General features: G+C 35.1%; 1 protein-coding gene across 1 annotated transcript in view; it reads left to right on the top strand.

Moving 5' to 3' along the window:
- LOC143233988 (uncharacterized) overlaps nucleotides 1-11,224 on the top strand; it is an 86,228-nt gene extending 75,004 nt beyond the window's left edge. The window contains exons 6-7 of the mRNA XM_076470953.1: nucleotides 4,919-5,021; nucleotides 11,142-11,224. The gene's annotated coding sequence lies outside the window, so the exon portion shown is untranslated. The remainder of the gene's footprint in view (nucleotides 1-4,918; nucleotides 5,022-11,141) is intronic.
- Nucleotides 11,225-16,727: the final 5,503 nt, after the last annotated feature.

Below are 16,727 nucleotides of genomic sequence, written 5' to 3'. Positions count from 1 at the left end.
AAATTATCTTAATTCAATGTGGGTTGTTCATAGTATTATATTGTGACGATTCTGTAATATGAAAATTTGTGTCTGAGTTTGACATATATTTATGTGTACATATGTGCACGTGTTTGGTTTATCTTTTAATTAACACATTTTAATATCTTCTGAAAGTAGTTTTGTTTTTCATAAGCTAAGATTTAAATTAACCTTAAATTGTGATATTAATTAATACGTTAGTAAGCTATGTGGTGTTTTGTAAAACAATACTCGCTATTTTTTATTCAACTGAAAATAAATATTAGCTATAAATAAATTTATTGTATCTTAGTTATTATTTGTTCTTGGGAGGAAATATGAAACATGCCGTTTCTTTCATGTCATTTTGTTGCTGGAACGAGGGTTGACTCTCTGCTAGAGCTCTGGGTTTCGAAGCTGTTTACCCTGGTTCGAATTGTTGTGATATCACAAACTACTTTAAGCGCGTTAAGTACTGGAGTGTTATAAGAGTGATAACCAATCCTTTAGAGTGGATGACAGATGCCACTGAATGGTTGTTTTCTATTTGGAAAGATTGGTTTTGCAGTTTTGTCAGAAATGTAAAATACAATCACATTTTGTGGCAAAAAATATTCAAGTTTCACGATGGGGTGTATAAGATGTCAGAATTAAAACAAAAACAAACACGGGGTTCTTTGTATATTTACATATTCCTTTTCTCTAAAATGACTAAATCAAAACCTAGTAAATGAATTACCAATTAAAATTGTTAATACTTAATTAGTTTGCTTTTTTAATTTTGCGCAAAGCTACACAAGGGCTATCTGCGCTAGCCGTCCCTAATTTAGCAGTGTAAGACTAGAAAGAAGGCAGCTAGTCATCACTACCCACCGCCAACTCTTGGGCTACTCTTTTACCAACGAATAGTGGGATTGACCGTCACTTTATAACGCCCCCACAGCTGAAAGGGTGAGCATCTTTGGTGTGATGGGGATTCGAGCTCGTGACCCTCGGATTACGAATCGAGTGCCTTAACCACCTGGCCATGCCGGGCCTAATACTTAATTAAAAACCACTCCTTTACACAAAGAATTAAAAAAAAACTAACGTGACAGATTTAGAGTACTAACGTGGGTAGTGATGACTAGCTGTCTTCCCTCTAGTCTTACACTGCTAAATTAGGGACGGTTAGCGCAGATAGCTCTCGTATAGCTTTGCGCGAAATGCAAACCAAAACAAAACTAAACGATCTAATTACGTTTGTGATCTAATCTCCAATCTCAGTATCTTTACTATTGTCAAGATTTTTTTTAATTTTTAGAATTGTCTATGGTATATCAAATTGTATCATGTAGAAGTTCCGTTATCTTTTCATTTAACCCGAAAGAAATGTCTAGGGATACAATGATAAAAAATCTTTAATATTTTAAACAGGCAACTGATTTGTTTTATTTGAATGTTTAGTTTTTGCAGCTTCTGTCCCCACCTGCGGATTTACAACGCAAAAATCAGGGGTTTGGGTCCCCTCTGTAGACTCAGCAAGTCGCCCGATTTGGCTTTGCTATAAGAAAACACACGAAACTTCTGTCAGGCTGTGTTGTACGGTGTTTCTCACTGCAAATGCAAGACTGCTTGTAAGTACAGGGCCGACATAAAATTAAGTTGTATATAAGCGTAGAGGTGTTATGAGAACTATATAAGTTATAGCTTGGCAATTTGTTACAGGTGTATAATCAATACAAGTCGAGTCAAATGTTCAATGCGCTCCCCCCTTCCTCCAAGTGACGACTTCAGACGATGTTGGAGCATAACAGACAGCAGAATGAAATATGATTTTTGTGATTCTCTTTATGTAATTTTGAATATAATTTTTGGCCCAAATAACTGCTATCGTTGGATGTGTGTAGAAATTCTACTAATGGATATGTGAAAGAATAAGTTATAACATCAAATTCACTCATTTAACATTTTATAATGACGTCAATCGCGTGGTAACTAGGTAACTATGGGCGGTTTCAAGGTCGTCTTCCAGCGCCACCGTTGTTCATATTTTTATACCTTATGTTCCGCATCTGTTTTACACACTTGGTACGAACTGGAAAATCTGTTTATTGTATGGGCCTCCTTCCACCTATACTCAAACGTATTTTGTATCAGCCCTGTATAAAGTATAATCTTTATGTTTGTATATCAGCCAACTACGTAGATCTGTAGCAAATGACTGGCATTTTATGTGTATGTAAGTAATGACTTCCCCATTCTTCTTTCTACTTAGTTTCGTTAAATATTAATCATTATAATACTTAAAATATTTCAAAAACTATTAAAACCTAGTAGTAAGACTATTAACAATAATATTGCTAATAGCAATGATTCCAACTAGCTTTCATTGGATTTTGGCCATTGTATAATATTGTGTGTATGTGGTTTTTTAATGTGTGGATTTGAGATTAAATACTTCCAGTCAGTTTGTTTTAGCTAACTGACCTCATTAAATAAATCATAAAGAATGTTTTAAATTCTCACCAGGTGTCGAAAACTAACTGTGGATCAGAAGTGTTTAACACTGGTAGAAGTTGATTCATTAATTCACTATATTATATTGGAAAGACGTAAGAGACACAAAAGGACTTACTAAAAGCTATAGAGTATATGTCAATCCTTTTTTCATTTCTGAGATATCAAAGATTCCGAAGTAGTCATATAAGATGATTCCTTAAGGATGTGAAGTTGAATAAATGAAGAATACAAAGTATACCACTTCATGTTTGTTCATATTATTCCTAAGGTTTATTTGAACTTTATTAGAAGTTTGTTTCAGAGTTCATGAAACTACTTTTTATTATGTTCTGTCTGATTATCAGTATTACCAAATATCCTTTCAATAGCAAAGTTTGTACTGTAAAATGTTTATACGACGTACAGCCAGATCAATATTAGACCGCACTTTTTGATAGGCATTTATGGAACGTTTTACTGAACGTAGGCATTGACAATTTAAAATGCGTTTAAGATGTCCAAAGTCCAGTGGAATAGCATCATGGAACTTCTCTATGATTACTGTTTCTTTGGTCATCTTTCGCACAAAAATCGGCCATACTTTAGGGCTATTACTGAATGTTTGTGAAAATTTTCCTTCTGTTCTCTCTTTTACTTTAAACCAAGGATATATGATTAGCTTCAAACTGTGAATGTACCTTTGGTTGGATGATTCTTTTCTGTAACTAAACCCTCCATTCTTCGAAAGAGGGAGTTGCTCCGAATTGAGTTGAAATGCACTATAACCACCTTTTACTGTCTTAAACACTCTAGCGTATATGCTTCCTTTCTCAAAGTGTTGGGCCTTATTGTTCTACGTCATTTAAGAATGTAGTTTTTCAAATAATTGTCTTTCAAACATGTCTAGTAGTTGGAAATTTACTGTGATCGAATATGTTCATTATGGCACCACGGACGTTGTTTTTGGACATACAAATCGTTTGAATAGGATATTATTTAGCGTCTGTATATGTAAGGATATAAGCTGTAGTGTCTACTTGGACTATTTGAAAATAGTAATTTTATTTTTAGTTTGACCTCTTCAATTTTTAATGGCATGAATTTTTCTTTGCTAAGTAATAAATGCATCAATATTTCAAACGGCTAAGCTACTACCTAGGTGAAGTTTTAGAAATTAGTGAAGTAAAAAATTTCAGTACGATAAAAGTAAGACATTTTTTCTCACATGTTCACTATTTATCGGTTGTTCTAAATAAATTTCACTCGAATATTTTTGCATATAGCGTATCTAATGAATAAAATTAATTAGAACTCAATAAACTGTAAGTGTATATTTTGAAATAACTAAATTAAAACAAACTTAGTGAAAGAAAAACACGTTCTTTTTTACTAACGAATAGTGGGATTGATCGCAACATTATAACACTCCCATGGCATGTTTGGTCTGACAGAGATTCGAACTCGTGGCCGTCAGGTTACGATTCGAGCGCCCTATACACCTGGCCATGCCGGGTCTGAAGAACTAAGGAAACGTAAAATTCAGCTTCAGGGATGAATTTTAATTAAGCCCACGTAATTTCGAAGTGATGAATTAGAGGAACTACAGCTAGTTAACATCACCCATGGCCAACTTTTTAGCTACTCTTTTGCAACGAATAGTCCTCCCAGTGGCACAGCGCTATGTCTGCATACTTACAACAGTAGAAATCTCGTTTCGATACCCGTGCTGGTCAGAGCACATTCAGCCGTTTGTCTAACTTTGTGCTCAATAATAAAGAAACGCACAAATAATTCAGTCATGTTCATTGTAATGTACAGCAATGTAGTACCTTTGACAGATTTTTTGAAAAACGTGTTTAAAATACATAACTTACTGTTAAGAGATTATCTTAAATAAACATACCCTTTTTCTCTTTTCTTTTGGCCCCCCGCTAGTACAGCGGTATGCCTCCGGATTTACAACGCTAAAATCAGGGGTTCGATTCCCCTCGGTGGGCTGAGCAGATAGCCCTTTGTGGCTTTGCTATACGAAAAAACACACACACACTTTTCTTTTTAAATAATTCACGAATATGTTGTCCAAATATGATGACAGAATTCCTTAAAATTAATTAAATGTCCACAGCAGTGTCCTCTAAAGGATATTAAATGTCCACAGCAGTGTCCTCTAAAGGATATCTTGCAATTATAACGTACTTTTATTATTTTATATAGTATAAAGTATTGATAGCTTTGTTGTTTTAAGATCGTGCGAATATTTTCTATTAATGAGGTACGATTTATAAACTAGCAGTAAACAGGAGGTTTTAATTAGAATAATTTAAGCGCGTAAATAAGTCATTAGCTGTTTCCAGAAATGCCTTAAGCCTGAATTCAAAACTATTGCCAAGAAGCAGACCAAAGTTCGTCATGATATTAATAGTATTTCAAATTTTAGGCAAGCCAAACACATGGGAGTGACCTGACTGTTCGTCACACTGGCGTTAGGTGGCAAAATAGCATCCTTTCTGTGGCTGGATAAGAAAGACAAATTTTGATGGGTGAGCTCTCATATTTTTCAAGTGGATTTTGTAAAAGGTGTGTGATTATTAACTACCATATCATGTACATGATTACCTTAACAACTCAGAATATCTTTTATGTGTATTTGTATAGTCGAGTGGATGATACAAAAGTAACAATGGCATACGACATTAATACCGTAACGATAGTAAACTTATCCTAGCTATTAACCAAATACTTAAATTCAGTTCTTGTCTTTTAATCACTAAACAATGGGTTTCACAATTTTGAGGTATTTTAATGCTGCAATAAAATACCTTGTTTTTTTTAAATAATGACTTAATGTCTGTGTTCAACACTTGTAAAGACTAAGAAATGAAAATTATTGAATTTTCATGTTGCGCAGATCTTTTTAATAGAGTTGTTTACTAATATACTATATCAGTAAATGTTATAGCATATTACTATGTCAGTAAATTTTATAGCATATCACTGTGTCAGTAAATGTTATAGCATATTACTGTGTCAGTAAATTTTACAGCACACTACTATGTCAGTAAATTTTATAGCACATTACTATGTCAGTAAATTTTACAGCATATTACTATGTCAGTAAATTTTATAATACCTTACTATTCCAGTAAATTTTGTAATATATTACCATATCAATAAATTGTATAGTATATTACATCTTCTCTTTAAATACTTTTACAAAATGCCTGTTTGTTTATTTTGAATTTCGCGCAAAGCAACACGAGGGCTATCTGCGCTAGCCGTCTCTAATTTGGCAGTGTAAGACAAGAGGGAAGATAGCTAGTCATCACCACCCACCGCCAACTCTTGGGCTACTCTTTTACCAACGAATAGTTGGATTGACCATCACATTATAACACCCCCACGGCTGAAAAGGCGAGCATATTTGGTGTGACGGGGATTCGAAACTGCGACCCTCGAATTACAGTTTAAGTGCTTTTACAAAATGTATCAGTGTTATAAAAAAACAAAATTTTCCGTGTTATATAGGTATTTTCTTTCTTATATAGATTTGTAATTTGTTGTAACTTGTTAAGTAGTGTTCGTACTATATGGAATACAGGGAGACCTTCTGGGATAGCAAGTTCTTTTGGTGTTTGGTTTCATCGCAACTTTGTCTATGTAGCGCTTATGTTTCTAGTTCTACGAAAGTTTTATCAGAGCTCTGACTATTAGTGTGCTTAAAGACTGTCGTAAAATATTGACTGAACTCTGTGCAGTCACGAAGATAGCGCATCGTGCTGAAATGCAACTTTTAAGACAGATTTTGCCTTGGACAAAATTTTATAGCCCTCAATAGCTATAGTTACGCGCACCAATCCAAAATGAGGCTCAGTAAACCCATCACACAAATTGCTCTCGCACTGCTGACTCCAATTTCTGCCCTTCATTCCTGATAACTCCCAAGCATTCAAATGGCCGCATTAGCCTTCATTTGCACTAAGAGATGATTACTGTGAACACTGGACGTCTAGTTTGAGTTGACCGTAGCCAAAATGGTTTCTGTGCCTGATGAGTATGAATGAATGGACAACTCTGTCATTTTGTCTAAAACAAATGGTTATCGCTGTAGTTTAGTTTGATGCAATCCTTCGCTACAATCAAAATATTCTATCTCCTTCTGATTGGTTTCTCTTTCGCACCTTTCTGTTCTTTTTCACTTTTGAGAATTTAAATTGACGAAAGACGGAAACATTCCTGAAAGGGGAAAAAAAAATTGTCCAATAAATACCTTTCTCTAAAACTGACATTTTGGATATAAAATTATAAAATGTTTTACTTTCTACAAATAAGTTGCCACGCAATGTTCATGTCACTGAGGATTCTTAATTTAGACAAATGTTTTCTGCCATGAAAGGCAAATGCTCTTCATTACAATCGCTAAATCATGCTAGTGTTTGTTTGTTTTGAATTTCGCGCAAAACTACTCGAGGGCTATCTGCACTAGCCGTCCCTAATTTATCAGTGTAAGACTAGAGGAAAGGCAGCTAGTCATAACCACCCAAAACTCTTGAGCTACTCTTTTACCAACGAATAGTGGAATTGGCCGTCACGATAATGCCCCGACGGCTGAAAGGGCGACCATGTTTGGTACGATGGGGATTCGAACCCACGACCATCAGGTTACTAGTTGAGCCCTTAATCACCTCGCCATATATATATATATATTACTTTATATTTTTTCTCTATATATTACGCTTGATATGGTTTATATGTATATATTACTTTTGGTGTGTTTTATACATACGCTATGCTTTATATATTCTAAAGCACATGCTTAGTTTTTGTTAAATTAGATAAGAATAATATCGTCTTTGTTTTATTAACTGATTGACTGATTACTTGGAATTAAGCACAAAGTTACATAATAGGCTGTCTGTGCTCTGCCCACCACGGGTATCGAAACCTGGTTTTTAGCTGTGTGAGTCCTTAACTTTGTTTTATTCAAGAAAAACAATTTCCATTCCACACTTTTAATTAGACTCTTTTAGTACAGATATTTAGCACAAATGATGGCAAAACTGATTCTCTGTTTTATATTTTCTGTATCCTAGGGCAGTAGCGCACTAGCTTTAACGTGGCTTTATATTTCCTGTATCTTGGGCCAGTAGCGCACTCCCTTTATCGTGGCTTTATATTTCCTATGTCTTGGGCCAGTAGCGCAATAGCTTTATCGTGGCTTTATACTTGCTGTATCCTAGATCAGTAGTGCACTGGCTTTAACATGGAATTTCGTCATCTTATAAATTTAGTTGCCTATTTATTCTCATCAAGTAACGGTTTGTCTCTATTATACAGGCGTTACTTAACTTTTTCTTGAGGGAACACAGGGATAACCAACGATCATCACAGAAAATAAATCATACATTTGCCAGTAGTAATCAACACTAATAACAGAATTGTTCGTCTCTGTGTGTTTGTCTTCGCTATGTCTATTAGATCAAAAAAGGTTGCTTCCCTTTTCTATGATCTAAGCTCTGTCTAAATATTCATTTCTAAGCACACTATTACTTTATCTGTTGTCGTTATTAGCATGAGATTCCCGCGCTCCGCTTCATTCATAAAAGACCATGGTACAATCGAGTTCCTCCACTGTTCCAGTTACTTCTATAGCTACCTCAGGAGGGCGAGACCTTAGTCGAAAAGTTTATTTCGTTTATTTGTTTGATGAATTTCGAACAAAGCTACTCGAAGGCAATCTGTACTAGCCATGGCCCGGCATGGCCAAGCGCGTAAGGCGCGCCACTCGTAATCCGAGGGTCGCGCTAAACATGCTCGCCCTCCCAGCCGTGGGGGCGTTATAATGTGACGGTCAATCCCACTTTTCGTTGGTAAAAGAGTAGCCCAAGAGTTGGCGGTGGGTGGTGATGACTAGCTGCCTTCCTTCTAGTCTTACACTGCTAAATTAGGGACGGCTAGCACAGATAGCCCTCGAGTAGCTTTGTGCGAAATTCCAAAAAACAAAACAAACAATCTGTACTAGCCGTTCCTAATTTAGAAGTTATAGACTAGTAAGAGAAAGCAACTAGTCAACGCCATACATTTCAACTCTAATAAAGTGTTGGAATTAACCGTTAATTTGTAGTTTGTTAACCTGAAGATGAACTAGGAAGGTCGAAACGTTGTTCTCTGCTTATCATTAAAAGTGTTAATACCCATACCAGCCGTTCTGAGATACATTTTTTATTTCAAGTGGGTTTCTTGTTATCAAGAATAACCGTTAATTTATCCCGCTGTTCGGCGACGAGATTGGAATTTGCGACTTGAAAATTTACGAGTTAAGCGTCCTAACCCCAAGGCTATGCCAGGCCCCGCCAAGTTTGGTACTGCAAGCTCCAGAACTGTGGAATAAGTAAGTTAAGCATAATATAAAGATGCAAGATGAACTAACATAGGATGAAGACTTTCATAGGAGAAAAGAAGAAAGCCATTGCAAATATTTATTGTCAGTATTCTTAAGAGTAGCAAGATATAACTGACACGTTATTTTTGTCTTTGTCATGGTCAACTTTTTCCCATTATCGAGGGCCGAGCATAATTTTATAGGCCAAGCATAACCCTGTAGCTAGAATGACCAGACATGGTCCAGTAGTTAGCGTGGCCAGGCATAATCTTATGATTAGTGTGGCTATGCATGCCCCTAAAGTTAGCTTGACTTAACATGGCCTTATAATTGTTTCGTTCTTTTACCACATAAAAGAAACCTCACTCTGTACTCCCTGTCCGTTAGTAGTTATAAGGGTAATGTCAAGAGCTAGTGGTGAGTTCTGTTGGCTGGACGCCTTCCCCCTAATTTGTCATTTCAAGATTAGAGAAAGTTACCGCAGATTTACAGTCCTTGAGTAACTATGCACGTATAGCCAAAAACGAGGAAACTCATTGATTATCGTGAAATAACGTGACTGGAGTTATTTCATAACAGTGTAGCACAAAGGGTCTCTTGTAACTTCAGTTATTCAAACTAACCAACCATTGCTAGATGATATGGCTAACGACATACTCACATCGGATACAAAAATATCTTGAAGCCTTTTAGTATATCGTGATGTGAAGAACAAACGACTGCAGAAATATTCTATACTTATAACGTTATTTGAAAACGCGCCTAAAAAGAAAATACAGTTTAATAGCAATAGCTATTTCTAGAATATTTTAATTCAATAAATGTATTTAAAGCACTTAATTTAATACATATTTTAACTACTTCAAAGTTAAAAGTTTACTTTTTGACAGATGGATATATAATATAGAGGCAAAAGTGTATATTGCATAATAGACGAGGATCGTCATGGAACTAGGACTCACAAAATTAACGGAGATAACTTATTTTTGAAACATAACCTATACCTGCAAGCCACACGTTTTGGTGAAACCAGTTTAAAATGAGAGTAGATGTAAATATTATAATACACTTCCACTCCAACCTACAATATTGCATCTATACGTGAGAATTTCTACAACAGTGAATAGATATTGTCGTAGGGGTCTTTCGTTTACCTATACCTTTAGTACCTGTGCACACGTTACTGTTCTATGGAATAATTTGTTTTTGCTAACTTTATCTGTTAGCCCTATTTGCATGTAGTTCTCTTTGTCTGACCTCCTTATTAACTGAGTTTAACATGTTAACGAAAGTAAGGAGATGCTGAAGTACTGCATTTATTTTTGTCTAGAAAATATTAAAAAACAACCTATTTTAGAATACTATGTTAAGTCCCCATTCAACACAAACTATTTACATTTTTACTTATGTTAGAATATTATGTTAAGTCCCCATTAACCACAAACTATTTCAAATGTTACTTATGTTAGAATACTATGTTAAGTCCCCATTAACCACAAACTATTTCAAATGTTACTTATGTTAGAATACTATGTTAAGTCCCCATTAACCACAAACTATTTCAAATGTTACTTATGTTAGAATACTATGTTAAGTTCCTATTTAACACAAACTATTTCAAATGTTACTTATGTTAGAATACTATGTTAAGTCCCTATTAACCACAAACTATTTCAAATGTTACTTATGTTAGAATACTATGTTAAGTTCCTATTTAACACAAGCTATTTAAAATTTTACTTATTTCAGAATACGATGTTAAGAATACCAATAAGATGTTAAGAATATGTTAGAGTACTGTGTTAAGTCCCCATTCAACACAAGCTATTTAAAATGTTACTTATGTTAGAACACTATGTTAAGTCCAATCGCTTAGTCACACATTTTAAAATGTTATACGCGTTTCGTAGTTCATGCTCTTTTCTTTGAACCAAGGAAAACTGAGTAAGTGATAAAAGTCTTATTTTACTGGTTTTTGTTTTGATTAGATAAACAGTTTAATGTTTCACGTATGTTACTGTAATATGAGTGAAAAGTTTGGTAAACAAATAGAATAACCATTTTCTGATAAAACGTCTCTGATATAAATTAGAAACAATGTCAGTGATGAAAGCTATTTCGCAGATTATAATTCAAATAAAATTAATTGTATACGTTGCTTATAGGGTTATTTGTTTTAAGGACTGGAATATACTAATTTATTATTTTATTTCTTTTCACCATATTACTGTAACTGTAATTCTCACGTGTATGTAACTCACGTTTTGTCCTCTGTCTGCAGCCTCACGTCCAGTCTGTCTCTCAAAAGTCAAAAATGAGAACCGGTATTGATTCAAAACGATGTGATTCCCCAACGGGACAGGGGTAAGTTTAGTAACTTACAACGTTCAAATCCGGGGTTCGATTACCCGTGGTTGTCATAGCTGATAGCTCCGTGTTTCTTTGCTCTAAGCAAACAACAAACAAAATATGTTCCCCATTAAAAATTATGAAATATGTTATTTATTAAATGATAATGTTAAAAGATTAGGTAATACGTTGTATGTAAGACTTCCATATCTCTTATGTAAATTCTTAGATGTTATAAAAGTCAGCTAAGTAAATCATATGTTCAAATAAGAGACGGCTAACAGCCTAAAATTCTAAAACAAATAGCACAAACACGCTTATTAATGTTCTGGAACAACTATACTAGAAGTAAACTTGTCTTTAACCTTAAGATGGAGGATTAAGGTGGCGGTTATATTCGAGTATGCACGTTAGTTCGATATCTTAAGCGTTTCAAAACTAGCATAACCTTTTCCATCAAACTAGTGCAGAGGCTACGGAAACTAATCAAGTGAATTATCTCACAAGAGAAATATAAAGCTGCTACAGGACACCCACGTTTAAGACAATTACTGTAAAGTTCATGTTCACAACTTCGAATAAGCGAGTCATTCTGATTTCGCGAAAAATCGCGTACTACCAATCATAACAAATGTTTCCTTTTTTTATAAAATGTGTGTTACTAACTTGTATGCTGTGAACTAAATATTTTGAATATATTTTCAAACCATCGTTAAAAATGAAGTATTGAAATGTATGGTTTGGCGTTCTCCAGTTAAGCCTTCTTAGGATTCGACTTTTACATTCTACACTAAATAATACTCCATTCGCGATGAACAGTTTTCAACACTTTCCAGATATTCTAAAAACGAAGTCAATATCATATTCTTCACCTCACCGCAACCTATATTTAACTTTCAACAATTATCTTAAATATGAGTCTCGTACATGTAAGTTCGTGAGGCTAGCGTCACTTACACAGAAAACATATGAAGTTTTAAAAGAAGTAAGCTTATGCTTAGAAAACAATCATTTCAACACATAAAAACATAACAACCTGATCCTTAGATTATAATAACTTTGCATTAATACGGAATATACCCATGGACGTCTGTGAGGGATGGAAGGGGCATTTTAAAATGGGAAATATGATTCTTTGTTTATTGATTCAGCATATGTACATGAATTTAGAAATGTTTTATTCACTTCACAACTTCACGCTATCTTGACACCCCTATGAAAATGTCTGGAACTTATGTTCAAAATGTAACAACCTTCACACATTAAAATAAAGCTCTGTTGAAAGTGCCCCACGACAGTGGCGTATTTTGTATTTGCGCCCACCGAGGGGAGAACCCCTGATTTTAGCGTTGTAAATCCGTAGACTTACCGCTGTACTAGCGGGGGGCCCCACAGTGGCACAACGGTATGCCTACGAACTTTCAGCGCGAGAAACTGCATTTCGATACCCGTGGTGGGCAGAGAACAGATAACTCATTTTGCAGATTTGTGCTTAAAATACAAACAAAGTGCTTATAGTAAATTCTTAATAACACAGAAAAAAAAATCAAAGGTGTGATTTGTTTGCTTGTTTTTTGAATTTCGCGCAAAGCTATTCGAGGGCTATCTGCGCTAGCCGTCCATAATTTAGCAGTGTAAGACTAGCGGAAAGGCAGCTAGTCATCACTACCCACCGCCAACTCTTGAGCTACTCTTTTACCAACGAATAGTGGAATTGACAGTAACATTATAACGTCCCCACGGCTGAAAGGACGAGCATGTTTGGTGCGACGGGGATTAGAACCCACCACTTTCAGATTACAAGTCAAGCGCCTTAACCATCTGGCCATGCCTGGCCTCTCCTCGGTGGAAAGAGCGTAGATAGTCCGTTTTGCAGCCTTATGTTAAATCTACACATATTTTTGTTTGCAGTAAGACGAGTTAATAGCCGAAAGAGTCCAATATCTTCATAAGCCATCTTTCCTAAATCATGAAGTAAATAAAGCTGTTGAAAAATGCCAACTTTCGTTTCATGTTAATACAATTTCTGTGTATCACAAAGGAAACACGCTCGTTAATGAATCAGCAAACTAGAAAAGTCCCCCGCTAGTACAACGGTAAGTCTTCGGGTTTACAACCCTAAAATCAGGGGCTCGATTCCCCTCGATAGGCTCAGCAGATAGCCCGATATGGCTTTGCTATAAAGAAAACACATACACACACACACACTAAACTAGAAAAAGTTAATAATTCTTAAAAGGCTTAATGACCAGCTGAATACCACATAAAAGACAGTTCATTGGAAGTTTTATTTTCTTGATTTTCTTCGGCGATATATTTCAACATTTACTTTTTTAATGAAGAAAAAATCCGTCAGGTTTGTCAATCAGACTATGTGACATGACAGATGTTTATTATTTCAATCTGAAATGTTATTTCTAAAGCGAATTAGGTTCACCATTATGTAATAGTTGAAGAGCATATGCAGGATGGTGTTTTGTTTGTTAAACTTCTATCAGAGTTAATTTAGGGTTATCTGTATTAGTCGATTCTATTTTAGAGATGATAAACTAGGACAAAGGCAGCTAGTCAATATTAAACACCTCTTTCTCTTGGTTTACACTTTTAAGGCTATCTGCGCACGACCTTCCTAGACTAAGGAAAAGGCAGCTAATCAAAATCAACCACCACCAGTTCTTGGATTATGCTTCATCAATGAAAGGTGGGATTGACTGTCTTATTATAATGCTTCCAAAGTTAAAAAGACGATTTGTTTGGTAATGAGAATGGAATCCACAATCAAATGATTGAGAGTCGAGTGCCTTAACGATCAGATCATGCCGAGCCTTATAAAAGATATAGAAATCTATTATGTATTATATTTGTAGATCAACACCTGAATCATACGTGTAGAATAGTGTATGTTAAACAAGTATGGTCTATCTTTGGCGATAACTCTAAAGAATCATAATGATAAAAACTAGGTTTCGATAACACAGACAACCTGTCATGTAGCTTTGCGTTTTACAACAAACAAAAACTCTTCCAAATATAAGTGCGATTGTGAGATCCAATTTTGGAACTCTATATTGACCTTTGAACATTTTAAACTTTGTGTGTATGTGTGTTTTCTTATAGCAAAGCCATATCGGGCTATCTTCCGAGGGGAATTGAATCCCTGATTTTAGCATTCTAAATCCGTAGACTTACCCTTGCACCAACGGGGGACATTTAAACTTCAAAACTGTGGTGATATGCGTAATTGTTACACATAATATAGTGCTTTTCTTTTTTTTTTAATGATCCAGGTTGATAGTTTGTCGTAAAATGAATGTTTAATAGTTATGGACGCTGTAAGTACAGAAGTGTACTCTTGAGAGGGTTACTGCTAAAGTATATTGTAATATTCATATATATATAGCACGTAAGAAACATTACAATTTCTGGTAGTTGATATCTCTGGAAATGTGTAACATTAATGAAGATCATTATGGAGTAGAATATAAAATTGCCCTTTACTTTATAGAAGGAAACCTCAAGAGTTCGTTCCATTTTAGGAATGATATACAGCACAAGACAGGATGTAAGATAGCAGATTTCTGAAATAAAAACTTGTTTCGAGACTAAATCTAAGACGGCTTGTGATTGGTGAGAGGTAAATGTTTCAAAAAAATAGTTTATCATACGCAAAAGAATAAAACTTTGGGCGTTCAACAAAGCTGTTTCTCTCAGAAATTCGTGTTATCTTATAATGAATTTAACAATGTTTAAACTTTGCGCTGTTTAATGAAATGCCCACCCACTGCACTCGTCAAGTGAGCTTGGAATCTGAACAAAACCTCATCAGATGTATACTTTGATAATATGGACTGTACAGAAAATATCAGAATGTCAGAAATTACATGAACTTAAGAGATGAAAGATTGCTAGAAGTGTGGAAAATATAAACATCAAATTGATTCACTGTTTGATTACGTAAGTTAAACTTTGTATCAGACAGTTTAATAGCATCATTGATTTGGTAGTTCAACATTTAATTAGTTTTCCAATGAGTTAAACGTGTTTTAGAAGCATGACAATCGTTTCCCTGTGTCGAAATAAATGTCCACCGTACTTATTACAACAAATTCACAATGATTTTATTATATTCGTTCTTTATCTCTGCAAACATTTCAAACTGTGGCGTTTATGTAACGCTATTCGATTCACGTGAAAAGTCTTGCGTAAACAAACATATCTATTCCGAAATATTCTTCAAACAGTTTTATTTGTAAATTTGCGAGCATTAGAATCTTTGTGATTGATCGAGAAAAATTATTGAGTGACACAAATTACTTCATCAAGTTTCAGAGCAATTGATGTACATGTATCTTATGGCGGCAGGGTAAACACTTTACTTCATGGTCAGGTGGTTAGGGCGCTGACTTCTAATCTGAGGGTCGCGGGTTCGAATCTCCGTCAAATCAAACACGCTTCTTTTCTGGCATGGCCAGGGGGGTTAAGGCATTCGACTCGTAATTTGAGGGTTGCGTGTTCGAATTTCCGTCTCACTAAACATGCTCGCCCCTTCAGCCGTGGGAGCGTTATAATGCGACCATCAATCCCCCTATTCGTTGGTAAAAGAGTAACCCAAGCGTGGGCGGTGGGTAATCACGACTAGCTGCTTTCCCGCTAGTCTTATAGTGCTAAATTTAAGAAGACTAGCGAAGATAGCCTTCGTGTAGCTTTACGCTAAATTAAAAAAAACAATTATGATTTTATTACGCCAACATTAGAGATTTATGGTAGGGACTTATATTGTACGGTGCTATATATTGTAGATGAGCATGAAAAATAAACGAAATATACATACGGTTAAATGTCCATGTATATCTTGATATTATTAAGAAGCCCAATGTGAAAAACGCAGTAGATTTGATTTGGTCAGCAGTTTAATGTTTGCTCCTAACCACAAAATACGTGCATCCTATACAGTACTTTTAAATATTAATGTCACCTTATTAAAATAAAACACACAAAGATCAGGTCCTCACCCTTCTGATCTTTGGAAACATTTGAAAATGTTAAATCAAAATGATAGGCTACAATGTTCCCGATTGTGATATCTACCTAGTTAAACTGAAACTTTGTGCTTGCATATCTGCGGGTCTTTATATAATATTAAAAGGACCTTTTGAGCTTTGTATTTAAAAAAAAAGTAGATTAACAATGGTCACGAGCGACTTAAGTCTAAGAGTTTAGCAACAGAGATACATTTATCAATCTCCACCTATAACATTGCTTTAAAATTGTGAAAAGCAGAAGCTGGAAGTTTCATTAGGCCCGCTTTTTATGTGTTTGTTTGTTATTCACTTTGAAGTAAATGTATTAAAAAAAAAGAAAAGAAACTGAGATCTTGTATATAATTTAGTAAGGAAAAGACGTTCAGGTGAAATGTTGCTGTATAATACCCGTACATGTGCATATGGCTACGTTTGTGTGTGGAATTTAAAGCTTAAGGCTGTTTTCATATGTTAAAGTAGAACTACACAATTTTTCA

Source organism: Tachypleus tridentatus, chromosome 12 (genome assembly GCF_004210375.1).
Source record: "Tachypleus tridentatus isolate NWPU-2018 chromosome 12, ASM421037v1, whole genome shotgun sequence".
Classification (NCBI taxonomy): Eukaryota; Metazoa; Arthropoda; class Merostomata; order Xiphosura; family Limulidae; genus Tachypleus; species Tachypleus tridentatus.
The sequence above is the reverse complement of the archived record's forward strand: the minus strand, read 5'-3'. Positions and strand labels throughout refer to the sequence as shown.